The 12,323-nt window shown below is 46.1% G+C and overlaps 1 long non-coding RNA gene across 1 annotated transcript; it reads right to left on the bottom strand.

The window, feature by feature from the left end:
- Positions 1-1,863: 1,863 nt before the first annotated feature.
- LOC311526003 lies at positions 1,864-12,267 on the bottom strand. Its single transcript, XR_014712924.1, has 2 exons — positions 12,035-12,267; positions 1,864-4,206 (listed from the first exon to the last, which is right to left on the bottom strand). It is a non-coding gene; the product is annotated as an uncharacterized lncRNA (long non-coding RNA).
- Positions 12,268-12,323: the final 56 nt, after the last annotated feature.

Here is a 12,323-nt window from a genome sequence, read left to right as displayed (position 1 = left end):
CCATTGTGGTGATCATTGGTTTCCAAATTATACTAGCAATTGGTCTGGTTCTACTGGTTTGCTGGATCCAGCGACTGATGCGGCAGCTGCAATGGATTGAAGATGAGACCTGGAACAACGGAGTAAGGATATGATGGGGATACTCGCTCAGTGCAAGCACCCCATCAATGGGGGGACTCGTTACCTATCAGCTCTGTGTCATTGTGTTTGACTCACAAAAGACCTTTCCCTCCACCCCCCACGCAGCCTCTGCTTGAACCAAAACTGATCAGAAGAAAGACTTATAAAAAGCAATGAAAAGGCAGTGGGAGACACAACTAAACCCCTGGGACAAGGTGACAAGATTAAGGAAACTCCCCTAGCCTCATTTGCATTGAAGATGGAACAGGGAGGCATCTCCAGTAGCATACAGAATGGAGAACAGAGATTCCAAGGCAAGACCCGCATGGAACTCTGGGAGGAGAAAAGCAGGGAAGCACTGCATGATGGGGGATCTCTGCTCCAGATATTATTGAACCCATGCCTGTACATACCAAGCTCAGTAGTTATCAGACCAATTCTAGTAATAAATCCTTTATTGGTAACCAAAATAGTGAAACTCCCTAATTGCATGGTGAGCTCCCTCCAAGGAACACCGCTCATAGCGTGGAATGATCAGTTCCTATTGTCTAGCCTGCACAAAACAACTTTGGTATATTCCCTTGAGCCACCAGTTTACCCATAAAGAAATCTAGTGTTCTCCCTTGAACCATTGTTGTTTCCCTACAAAAACCCCTACCCATGCTCAAGTAAGTGTTCTGATGGCTGGATCCAAAATCTGCATCAGTTCCATGGGGACATCATCTTCTCCTGACTGATTGTACTGGGGGCTCTGCTTGTCTCCAGCACTCCGGCCTCTCAGCTACCACCACCACCATCTGAGACTCCTGATCGATTCAAACTTCCTGGAGTGGTGAGAACCCATCTCTCTCTCTCTCTCTCCTCTTCTCCCCCACCCCAACCTGTGGGTGTTTTTTGGCTTCCTTATTCGCTCTGCAGCAACGCTTCTTGTACCTAAACTAAAAGAACCCTGCAGTGCCCAAAAATTGATTCAAGCTTCACGGAGTGGTGAGAACTCAGCTCTTTCTCTAGGTATAGACTTCTGACCCTGACTTGTGTGATCAATTATAGTTTTCTAAAGCTGACTTTTATAATCAAGTTTAAGTTAGATTTAATATTATAACTGTTTTTTGTTCGTTTGGCTCCCCTATGGTTGTTACCTGGCAATACATAACTTTCATGGTTAAGCTGGTTGCTTCTCTCTCTCTCTCCCTCCCCTCCTCGTGGGTGTTTTTTGGTGTCCTCATTCACTCTGCAGCAACACTCCTCATACCGAAGCTAAAGATTCCTTCAGTGCCAAAAATCCTGTGGGGTTTGCTCATCAAGTGGATTACTACTAGAACAAGTGTAACGTGAAAGTGAGGATAGGGACGTGCTGAACCTGGGGCATATGACGGTGGCAGCTTGGAAGTGTTGCTCGCCCCAGTTTGCTCAGGAGTACTCTATGCGGTGCGGTGCTCCTGGCATAGGAGGGTGACAGCTTGGAGGTGCTGTTCCACCCAGCCTGCTGAATCCAAGGGCCTATGAGGGTGACAGCTTGGAAGTGCTGTTCCACCCAGCCTGCTGAGTCCAGGGACATCTAAGGGGTCAGCTTGAGAGTGCTGATTGACCCAGTCCTCTCAGACACTCTCTGTTAATGTGTGTGTGTGTTTGTTTGATTCTGGAGTGGAAGAACCCAGCCCTGTGGAACCTCGGTCCTGCAGGATAGTGTTATCCGAAATTGGGCCAGCTAGTAAGCTTAGGGAGGACTAATGACCACCAGAGTTTGGCAGAAAGCAGCATGTTTATTATTCTGATAGCTAAGCTCAAAAGAAAAGGAGGGGGGGAGTCATACTCACACTCACATACTCACGCTCCCAGGACAGGCACGGCATTGGAGATGCCAGGATCTTTCAAGGTAAGTGTCCCACAGCGCAGCAATGGATGGTGTGATGAAGATAAGTCTTCCCAAGGCACGATGGAATGCAACGCAGCGGTACACGCTTATGAGCGCACACTTGAGCACATGGCCCCTTCCCCATTTAAGGACCTGCTCCTCATGGCCTGCGACTAGAGAGGACTTGGCCGCATCTGGTTGGTCACACTCCACCTCAGGCAGTGTCCAGGCAGTGTCCATGCATTGGGTGTGTGATCGCTGCCTAATTAGAGTCCCAGACACTTTGTCTACCTTGGAGCTCTTCTGAAGCAGCCCATTCATCCCACAAGCATTCCAGGAGGGAGTGGGAGGGGGAAAGGCACTTCACAGGTATTCAAAGAGGGAGAGGAGACAAAACCGGGGAAGGGGGGGAGGGAGGGAGGAAGTGTAACAGACCTTTTGAGCATAGAGGTTATACATAGCGTAGTCATACAGAGCATACAGATCACTGCTGCTCCTACAACACTCTGCCCCTTGATCTATGATCATTACAGTAGTTGTTGTCCTTGTAGGGCACAGGTGATCTGTTGCAAACAGACCAAACAATCATAACTAGGTCAATATATCTAAAATCATTACAATTGACTAAACACCAGATATAATATAAACACAAATGCAAACAATCACAATTATAATAATTGGGAATACAATAAAACCATCATCATTACAGTAATTGGGTACATTGACAAACAAAATGAGGCCCAAGTTTAATGCTGCAATAGCCATCAAACAATAAAAGTCAACCCTAACCCTTAAGTATACACAACAAATAAGATTTGTAGGAGTACCACAGTTGGAAAGTGGAATTAACAATACAAGAAAATGTAACTAACAATACAAATGTATCAATAACAAAACTTAACAGCAAAATGATTATTAGAGAACCTAACAAAAAATAAACCTGATGTATTGGGGACCAAAGTCTTTTGGACAGAGGTGGATGTGAGTGATAATTTGGTTGGAGATGGGGGAAGCAGAGAGAGGAAAATGCATTTATCCTGTCTAGTGTAGTATCCCCTCTCTCTCTGGGCCCAATGCTAGCACAAGACACCCACCAGAGACAGACACAGAACATGCAATACAGACTTTGCCGCGACACTATCACCATGGTATTTCTATAACTCGTCAGCTGGTACCAGCTCTCCTGATGTTCCAGTTTGGAGGCTGAAAGATAGAAGCTCAGAAACAAATTAGAACAGTGCTCCCGCCGCGGCAGACCCTGATCTTTGAGTTGTCCGTGGTGTACCCATTTTCTCTCCGGGGTTTTTGCTAACTCTATTGCTTGCTTGAGAGTCAACTCGGTCTCTGCCACAGTGTGTCCAGTACTTGGAGCTGCCTTTCTTCCTGCGGGTGCAGGCCCATAGTTTCAGACCACCCTCTGGACAGCTGCAACATGGTGTCTGGGGTTTGGCCATCTGGGGTCCGGATCCAGGGGATCCAGATCAAACCAGATATCCCTGTCCCAATCATCATATGGTCCTGCATCCCCCTGGGCTTTCACCCCAATGGCAGCAACCCAGGCTGAATAAGCCCCACGGACCCTGTTCTCCCAGGCGGACCCCTCCAGGAACAGATCCTTCAGGCAGGTAACTGCCTGGCTCAGAGTAGCATTCTCTGTTTCCACCCGCTGCCTCTCCTCCTCTGCTGTGGCTGCCTGTACTGCTGCCACAGAGAGGGAAGAAGCCTGGGCGCTAGCAGTCAAAGTCTGCGCCTTCCACATATCCCGTTCCTTCTCCAACTCATTACATTGGTCCTTGAGTGAATCTATTTCAATGGCGAGCTGACTCTTTGCTGCCTGCCATTGCCAGCCTGCTTGCCACAGGAGCCAGGCAGCTGCAAGATCCAGTCCCACCTTATTGGGACTGTTTATAAGTGCATATTGATCCACATGAGCTCTAGTTCAGGAATTGTATTCCCAGGTGGAACTGCCCCTGGCATCCAGGGGTCTGCCCCTTTCTTTTGGGGCCATTCTAACAACACCCCAGGCGGCCAGAGTTTGGCAGAAAGCAGCATGTTTATTATTCTGATAGCTAAACTCAAAAGAAAAGGGCGGGTGTGTGTGTGTCACACTCACATATTCACGCTCCCAGGACAGGCACAGCACTGGAGATGTCAGGATCCTTCAAGGTAAGTGTCCCACTGGGCAGCAATGGATGGTGTGATGAAGGTAAGTCTTCCCAAGGCACGATGGACTGCAACACAGTGGTACAAGCTTATGAGTGCACACATGAGCACATGGCCCCTTCCCCTTTTAAGGACCTGCTCCTCGTGGCCTGCGACTAGAGATGACTTGGCTGCTTCTGGTTGGTCACACTCCACCTCAGGCAGTGTCCAGGCATTGGGTGTGTGATCACTGCCTAATTAGAGTCCCAGACACCTTGTCTACCTTAGAGCTCTTCTGAAGCAGCCCATTCATCCCACAAATGTAACCCTTCTGCCCATCAGAGTTGGCAGCAACAAGGGCCGGGTTCAATATCTAGGGGATCCATTCCAATAACACAATGCAAACCGGCTCGAGCCCCCACCCAGTGACCTGGGACAAATATATACCACCCCCGCTGGGCGCCTCCAAGAGGTAATACTTCCCATCTCGCAAGCACATAGTCTGAGTGTAGCAAAAAGCCTTTTAATAACAGAAAGAAACAATGTGGCATTATGTTGGGGAAACACCGCCAACAGGATTCGTAACACAACCCATGAGCAAAAAACCCATCGCAAGCAAATTGGGGCATGCCCTTTCCCTTTGGTTCTTGAGTCCAGCAACCCCAAATCACCCAAAGTCCCAAAAGTCCAATGACCCAAAAGTCTCTGTCCCTGGTCAGGGCAGCCCCAGAGTTCAAAAGTTTATCTGCAGAGCTTTACCTCCCAACCTGAGTGGAGATGGGGGCGGGGGTAAAAGGCACTTTACATGAACTGAAGCTGACCGCCCCACAGCTCCATAGGCCTTCGCTCCGCTCCGCTCCACTCCACTCCACCAGCCGCCCCACAAACTGCTTCACTCCGCTCCGTGGCCCACAAGCAGCTCCCACCGTCCCATGAACTGCTCCACCAGCCAGTCCACGAACTGCTCTGCTCCGCGTCCCACCAGCAGCTCCCGCCGTCCTATGAAAACTGCTCCACCAGCCTGTCCACAAGGCACTCCAACCGTCCCGCAAACTTCTCCACAATATATCTTCAGGTTCCCCCACTACTTAATACAACACTCAGTGATTTCAGCTCTTAGTCAGGTCAGCTCTTTGGTGAATTCAGCTTGTAGTAGGGGAGCCTCAGTACTAGTGCACCATTAGCCCAAAGTGAGCTCAGCAGCCTGTAACTAGACTCCAAATGAAACCAAAATTAGCTCTGATATTCCACAGTAGAGAGAGGACAAAGTGCAATTAGCATGTAAGGCCCTCACCAAAGGGCCCATGCCACCAAGTATTAATACTTGTCCCCAACCTCTCTCAATTCACAAAGTTTTGGAACCCATGACCCTTGCCTAGCGAGTGCTACTTAGTTGATGGTGGGTCCCTTCATCATAACAAAAGGCCAAGTACAGTTCCAAGCACAGTTCCCATAATCAGGGTAATAACAATTTATTCTTCCTGCCCCAATAACAGAGACACTGGGGATCCCACTGCAGCCAAAGTGACCATTTGGGCAGCTATGGCCTCATTCTAGGCGGGGTGGGTGTGCCTATGCAAATGAGATCGGCCCCTGAAGTTCTTTTCCACAACTTGCCACACCTCACCACCAGATGTCAGGGTGGAGCTCATCCTGACACTGCTTACACAAGCATTCCAGGAGGAAGGAGGAGGAGGAAAGCCACTTCACAGGTATTCAAAGAGGGAGAGGAGACAAAAGGAGGGGAGAGTGTAATAGACCTTTTGAGCATAAAGATTATACATAGCATAGTCATACAGAGCATACAGATCACTGCTGCTCCTACAACAGATAGCACCACTGGGCGGAAACTTGCAGCAGGGAAAAGTAGAGCTCCGTATGAGAACACAAGTATCACAAGCAATACACTGATAGAATTACAGACCTCCCCTCCCCCAGAAGAGTAACCCTGATAAATGAGCATATCCCAAAGTAACAGGCAAATCTGGTAACACTAATGTTGGTTATTATTGTGATGACAATAACTGAGGAGCTCCGATACCTGCATCCTTCCAGACCCACTACATTTTACTGAAAATATGTACAAGTGCCAAATATTATTTTTATGATTTTCTTTTTATTAGTCCATCTCTCCCGGTAGTAATCCTTCATTGATTTCTGCATCTCTGTGATGCCTCACTTAAGCCCAAGAGATGGCATGATATTATCATTCACTCACTGTATGCTGGCTGCTATTGTACTACAGGGCTGCTGCATTGCTTTATAAATAGCATGGATTCAGGAATTCACTTTAATTTGAAATGTATTGTTAGAGATGACTTTGTCACCCCTCCTTTTCTCAGCATACTCTGGATCATATTGCTCTTACTTTGGTACAATTTATTAATTACATGTTCCCGGAAGCTGAGCAGTAAGCAGCTAGATGGAGACAATGAGATGAGTAATTAAAAGAATTAATGAAGTGGATTAAATGAATGGATTAAAGCCAAAATGGGGCCTGCAATCACCAAAATGGTAGGTCTCCCCCAAAATGCTGGTATTCCCACAACACACACCCTTCCAGCTGGACATTTGTCTTTACCCAGAGTCCTTGATCTTCCTTCTAATCCAGGTATCTCAGTCAGTGCAACACCAGGTTAGTCCAATAGCATCTTGCATCCCCTCCTATTGCATCATCTCCTGCATCTCTGTGGGTACTTTCTATATATTTCATATTCTCCTGCTGCTCTGCCTCTAACTCAGGGCTCTATCTGGGCCCAGAGCTACATAATAAAAGATGGCAAGGAGTGGGTGACAATGCATATTAATCCTGTATCAAATGGGTAGGCCATCAAGAGAATTCTAGGAAGCTGGGGGGATTCCCTCATTGTTGTTGTCCAGACCACAAGAATACAAGGATCCTTCTTTATCCACCCCTAAAGATTCACTGGCCCAGATCACCCCTTCCTGTGGCAATTCCTTTATGACCAGGTTTGGGGGGATGTAAAATCTCCCTGACTGAGTTTTTCCTAAATCTTCTTGTCAGAGGAAGGAATTATCTTCCTCCCACTTCTCCCCTCAGAACTGACAGTGGTTTCACTCCAAAACTCGGGATGGAGCCCAGTGGATTTGTAGGAGGCTCATGCCCTCCCTATGTGGAGCAGGTGATGTATAAGGAGGTAAGTGTGGCTGTGGAGATCAAAACTGATTCTTCAGCATGGAAGGTGGGGTTCTGAACGATAGGGAGCAGAATGGACTGCAGCAGGCTGTAGTTTACAGCAGTCTTTGGTTGCTGTGTTATGTAATATTTAAGTAAAATCAATGGGGTGTTAGAAATAAGCTCTCTGTGCCCTTAATAAGAACCATACACTCTGTAGGGAGGATCTGTGGCTCCATACCAGTTGTAGGGGCCCCTACTGGTGTCCCCAGCTTCTTAGTTACACTGCTGGGGAGTTGTTCTGCATGGAGGTGTGTGTGTGCATGTGGCTTGTGTGTTAGTATGGCTGTTGAAGGTAGGGAGGGGCAGAGAGAAATGGGCATTCCCCCACATGCCTCCTCTGTGTCCAGCCACCCTCTGCTCAGCCACACAAGTGCGATCCTTCCACTCCCCTACCATATTGGAAAGTAATCCAATTTGTTTTGCTAAATTTCCTTTGTTCAAGTTTCTTTTCCGTGAATCAGAAATCATACTCGTCAAATGTAAAATCAACATCCATTCCAAATTTAAAATAAGCTATTTTATGATCGGAATTTACTCCATAAACGTAACAGATTTCCTTACAAGTGGTCTCAGGCTATTTTCTATTGTGAATAACTTGAATTTCCTCTTTTCCTTCTTTTAAACATCCTCATGAGAGATAACTGACATGCAATTTGAAATTTGGGCCCATACTCAATCCACTGCTTGTGCCTGCAGTAGCAAAGCATACATAAACTCCCAATGTAGACCAGAAATAACACACAATGAGGACAAATGCATTCCCTGGAGTAACTCAACTGAAGTCAACAGAGCTACATGAGGGACGAATTTAGCCCACTATGATCACTAACAAAGCAGATGCACTTAGATATAGAGATGTAGCCGTATGGAAATAAATGCTTGACAAAGAAACCTGCCAGTATTCCAGAGTAATGCTGCCTCCAGAAATTAAAATCTGCATCCTGTGGTGTACATCACATATGCTTGCTTACATCCATGGTTATGTGTAATTTTGTTTTCCTTTTGAAAATCAACTGTGCCATATGTGCCCTCTAGTGGGACTGGATAATTACACAAAGTGTGTTCTGCTCTGAAAAGTACCTTTTTACTCAACAGATCAACTCCCTGTGTGTATTCAGAGTCATACTCACATTAGGCTCCAAAAAAGTTTGTACAGTTTTTTAATCTTACTGCAAAGCTAATGCAATAATCAGCAAGTGAGCTGGATTTTATTCTTGCTGTGCATCAACAAATTCCAATTGCGGGACCAGATTATGTGCTCAGTTACACTTGTGTTACCCCGCTGAAGACTTACAATGTATACAGTCGTAACTGAGACCAGAATGGGAAGATAATGGGATTGAATAGGTGTAACTCTGGAGAATTTGGCCTGCAGAATCTTCATTACTTGTGATGATGAGTCAGAAAAAATCCATCCTGACTTTCAAAAAACAGACTGAGTCTGCTGGGTTGGCAGTTAGAAAATATCCTTCTCTTTAGCTATAAACTAAGCAAATTTGGTATGGAGTCACTGAGACACAGTACACATAGAACCCCAGTATGCCATTTGAATGAATTATCTCTGAGAGGCTTTTTACTAACCAACTGTAAATTTTCTGTACTCATAAAATAAGAAAACAGCAAACAAATCAATTACCACATTAACACAAATGATAATTTTAATAAGAATTCGATATGGAAATTCAATTTCCACTGTTAACAAGTTATTTTTATCAGAAGTTCTGACGTGTAGATTATGAAAAAGATTAAGTTAATCCATGCAAGGTGATTGTTTGAAAAATGAAAGAGGAACAATTAATCTCTGTATTATTTAGTGTGCATATGCAAGAGAGAAAGAGATGGGGGGTGGGAGTGCAAGGTCTCCCAAATAAAGTCAGCCTGAAACATTGTTTAAGGCCGGAAGCAAAACAGTTTTGCAGTTATATTACATGGAAAAGATTCCAGCACCATCCTCCACAAACTAGGAGTGGGAAACCTACATCGGTAGTATCATAAATATAAAGAGAAGGGTAAACCCCTTTGAAATCCCTCCTGGCCAGGGGAAAACTCCTCTCACCTGTAAAGGGTTAAGAAGCTAAAGGTAACCTCGCTGGCACCTGACCAAAATGACCAATGAGGAGACAAGATACTTTCAAAAGCTGGGAGGAGGGAGAGAAACAAAGGGTCTCCGTCTGTCTATATGCTGTTTCTGCTGGGGATAGAACAGGAATGGAGTCTTAGAACTTTTAGTAAGTAATCTAGCTAGGTATGCGTTAGATTATGATTTCTTTAAATGGCTGAGAAAAGAATTGTGCTGAATAGAATAACTATTTCTGTCTGTGTATCTTTTTTGTAACTTGAGTTTTTGCCTAGAGGGATTCTCTATGTTTTGAATCTAATTACCCTGTAAGGTATCTACTATCCTGATTTTAGAGGGGATTTCTTTACTTCTATTTACTCCTATTTCTATTAAAAGTCTTCTTGTAAGAAAACTGAATGCTTTTTCATTGTTCTCAGATCCAAGGGTTTGAGTCTGTGGTCACCTATGCAAATTGGTGAGGCTTTTTATCCAACATTTCCCAGGAAAGTGGGGGTGCAAGTGTTGGGAGGATTGTTCGCTGTTCTTAAGATCCAAGGGTCTGGGTCTGTAGTCATCTAGGCAAATTGGTGAGGCTTTTTACCAAACCTTGCCCAGAAAGTGGGGTGCAAGGTTTTGGGAAGTATTTTTGGGGGAAAGACACTTCCAAACAGCTCTTCCCCAGTAACCAGTATTTGTTTGGTGGTGGTAGCGGCCAATCCAAGGACAAAGGGTGGAATATTTCATACCTTGGGAAGTTTTGACCTAAGCTGGTAAAGATAAGCTTAGGAGGTTTTTCATGCAGGTCCCCACATCTGTACCCTAGAGTTCAGAGTGGGGGAGGAACCTTGACAGGTAGCTTCACCAGGCTGCCCACCTTGACACTGTGGATCATACTCTTCTTCTCAAAATCCTGTCATCCTTGGATTTTGTGAACATGCTTGACTACTCTCATGCACTGCCCCCCAATCTCCTCCCTTTAATTAATGATAAAACCTGATCTTCCTCACCATAATCATCCTAGCAATAAGTTACAGGTCTCTCACCCCAACTTTAGAGACAGGTTATCTTTGGCTGACATTTCATCTTATCAAAGTTCTGTAATATAACATGGTATATCCACAAAGCATCCCCATGATGGCAATTGTGTATGTAGCTATAAGCATGTCCATTGACTTAAACGAGACCTAAGTACAAGGGTGCTTCAGTGTTTTGCTGATCATAACCAGTACCTAAATCTTCACCCACACAGTGCAGTATGGAGCAGTAATGTAAAATGCTCCCACCAGCTCACCTTGCTCAGAAGCTGGGCAACCATGTTCAACACTAGCTGATGCTTCCTAGAGTATGTCTACACTATGATAAGAAACTCATGGCACTGAGTCACAGAACACAGGTCAACTAACTTGGGCTAGCAAGGCTTAGGCCACGGGCCTAAAAATAGCACTGTTGACAGTCAGGCTGGAGGACGTAGGCTCTGAGACCCTCCCCACTCATGGTGCCTCAGAGGCCAGGCTCTATCAACCTGAGCCTGAACATCTGCAGAGCTATTTTATTGCCCCACAGCCTGAGCCCTGCAAACCCAAATCAGCTGACCCAGGCCAACTGCAGCTGTGCCACAGGCTTTTTATTGCCATGTAGACATATCTCTAGTGGCCTTTGTAGACAGCCAGGTAGAGCCTGTTGCAGGAATCAACTCTGGAGATAATAAAGGCATAGATACAATTTCCCCCACCCCCGCCAGCATTGAAGTCCAGATTCAGCAAGACACTACTTAGCTTTAAGTGCATATATAGTTCTACTGAAGTCAATAGGCTATTCATATGCTTAAGTACCTTGCTGATTCAGAATCTGTCTTTCTCCTCATTCATTTCCCTCCCCTTCTCTGTCTATTCTTGGTCTCTCCCTCCCTTCCCCTTTGCTCTGCCCCTTTCTTTCTGCTCATGTTCTTTCCTTCTTACCTCTCTGCCCACTTTGAGTTCCCTACCAACCTTCCAGTTGGCTTCTCATCCCGTTCCTCCTTCGTTTTTACCCCCTTATGCCACCATCCATTTTTCCTCTTTTTTTCTATCCTTTCTCCCGCTTTCTTACTTAAATATTAAGGGGCATTTTGCTTCCAAAGTTCTGAGCTCCAAGCTTGCCTCATTATCCTACCCATTGTAAAGGCCTGGGAGAAGTAGCCACTCCAACAGCACTCTCTCACTGATGGGGGATCTTCTCCTGACTTTGCCTCACAGTGACATGCATGCTACAGGCAGAATGAGAAGCAAAGTCCCAGCTGCATGAAACAGTGCACATCTGGTGGCATGGGAACTGCATACAGAGATCAGGTTTCAGAGTAACAGCCGTGTTAGTCTGTATTTGCAAAAAGAAAAGGAGTACTTGTGGCACCTTAGAGACTAACCAATTTGCTCAAATAAATTGGTTAGTCTCTAAGGTGCCCCAAGCACTCCTTTTCTTTTTGCATACAGAGAGCAGCTCCCAAAACTGAGAGCAGGATCAGCAAGGGAATTATCATTTGAGTAAAGTACCAGAGCAAACATAAAAAACGTAAGAATGATTGTACGGGTCAGCCCACTGGTCCACCTAGGCAAGTATCCTGTCTTCAGGCAGAGGCCAGGGCCAGCACTCTGCCTAATCCCCCACCCTGTTACACCCTTACCAGTACACTCACTCCTGGGGCCTTCTTCACCACTCTCTTACGCCAGTGTTAAGCTGGTGTGACTCCAGTGCACTCAATGGTGTTACACGGGGGTAAAACGTGCGTACGTGACGGGAGAGTCAGGCCCCCTGACACAAACGCAGCACACTGCAGTATCTTTAGGTCGACAACGGCTGCCGCGCGCTCATCAGGCCGAGCCAGACCCGCCGCCGCATCCCCGCCGTCCGCATCGCTAGCTCGGCCATCGATTCGTCGCACTTCCCCCCCCCCCTCCTCCGCGCGGCCTGTC

Source organism: Lepidochelys olivacea (genome assembly GCF_965140295.1).
Source record: "Lepidochelys olivacea isolate rLepOli2 genome assembly, chromosome: 9".
NCBI lineage: Eukaryota > Metazoa > Chordata > Testudines > Cheloniidae > Lepidochelys > Lepidochelys olivacea.
Note: the sequence above shows the minus strand (reverse complement) of the source record. Positions and strands in the feature narration are given on the sequence as shown.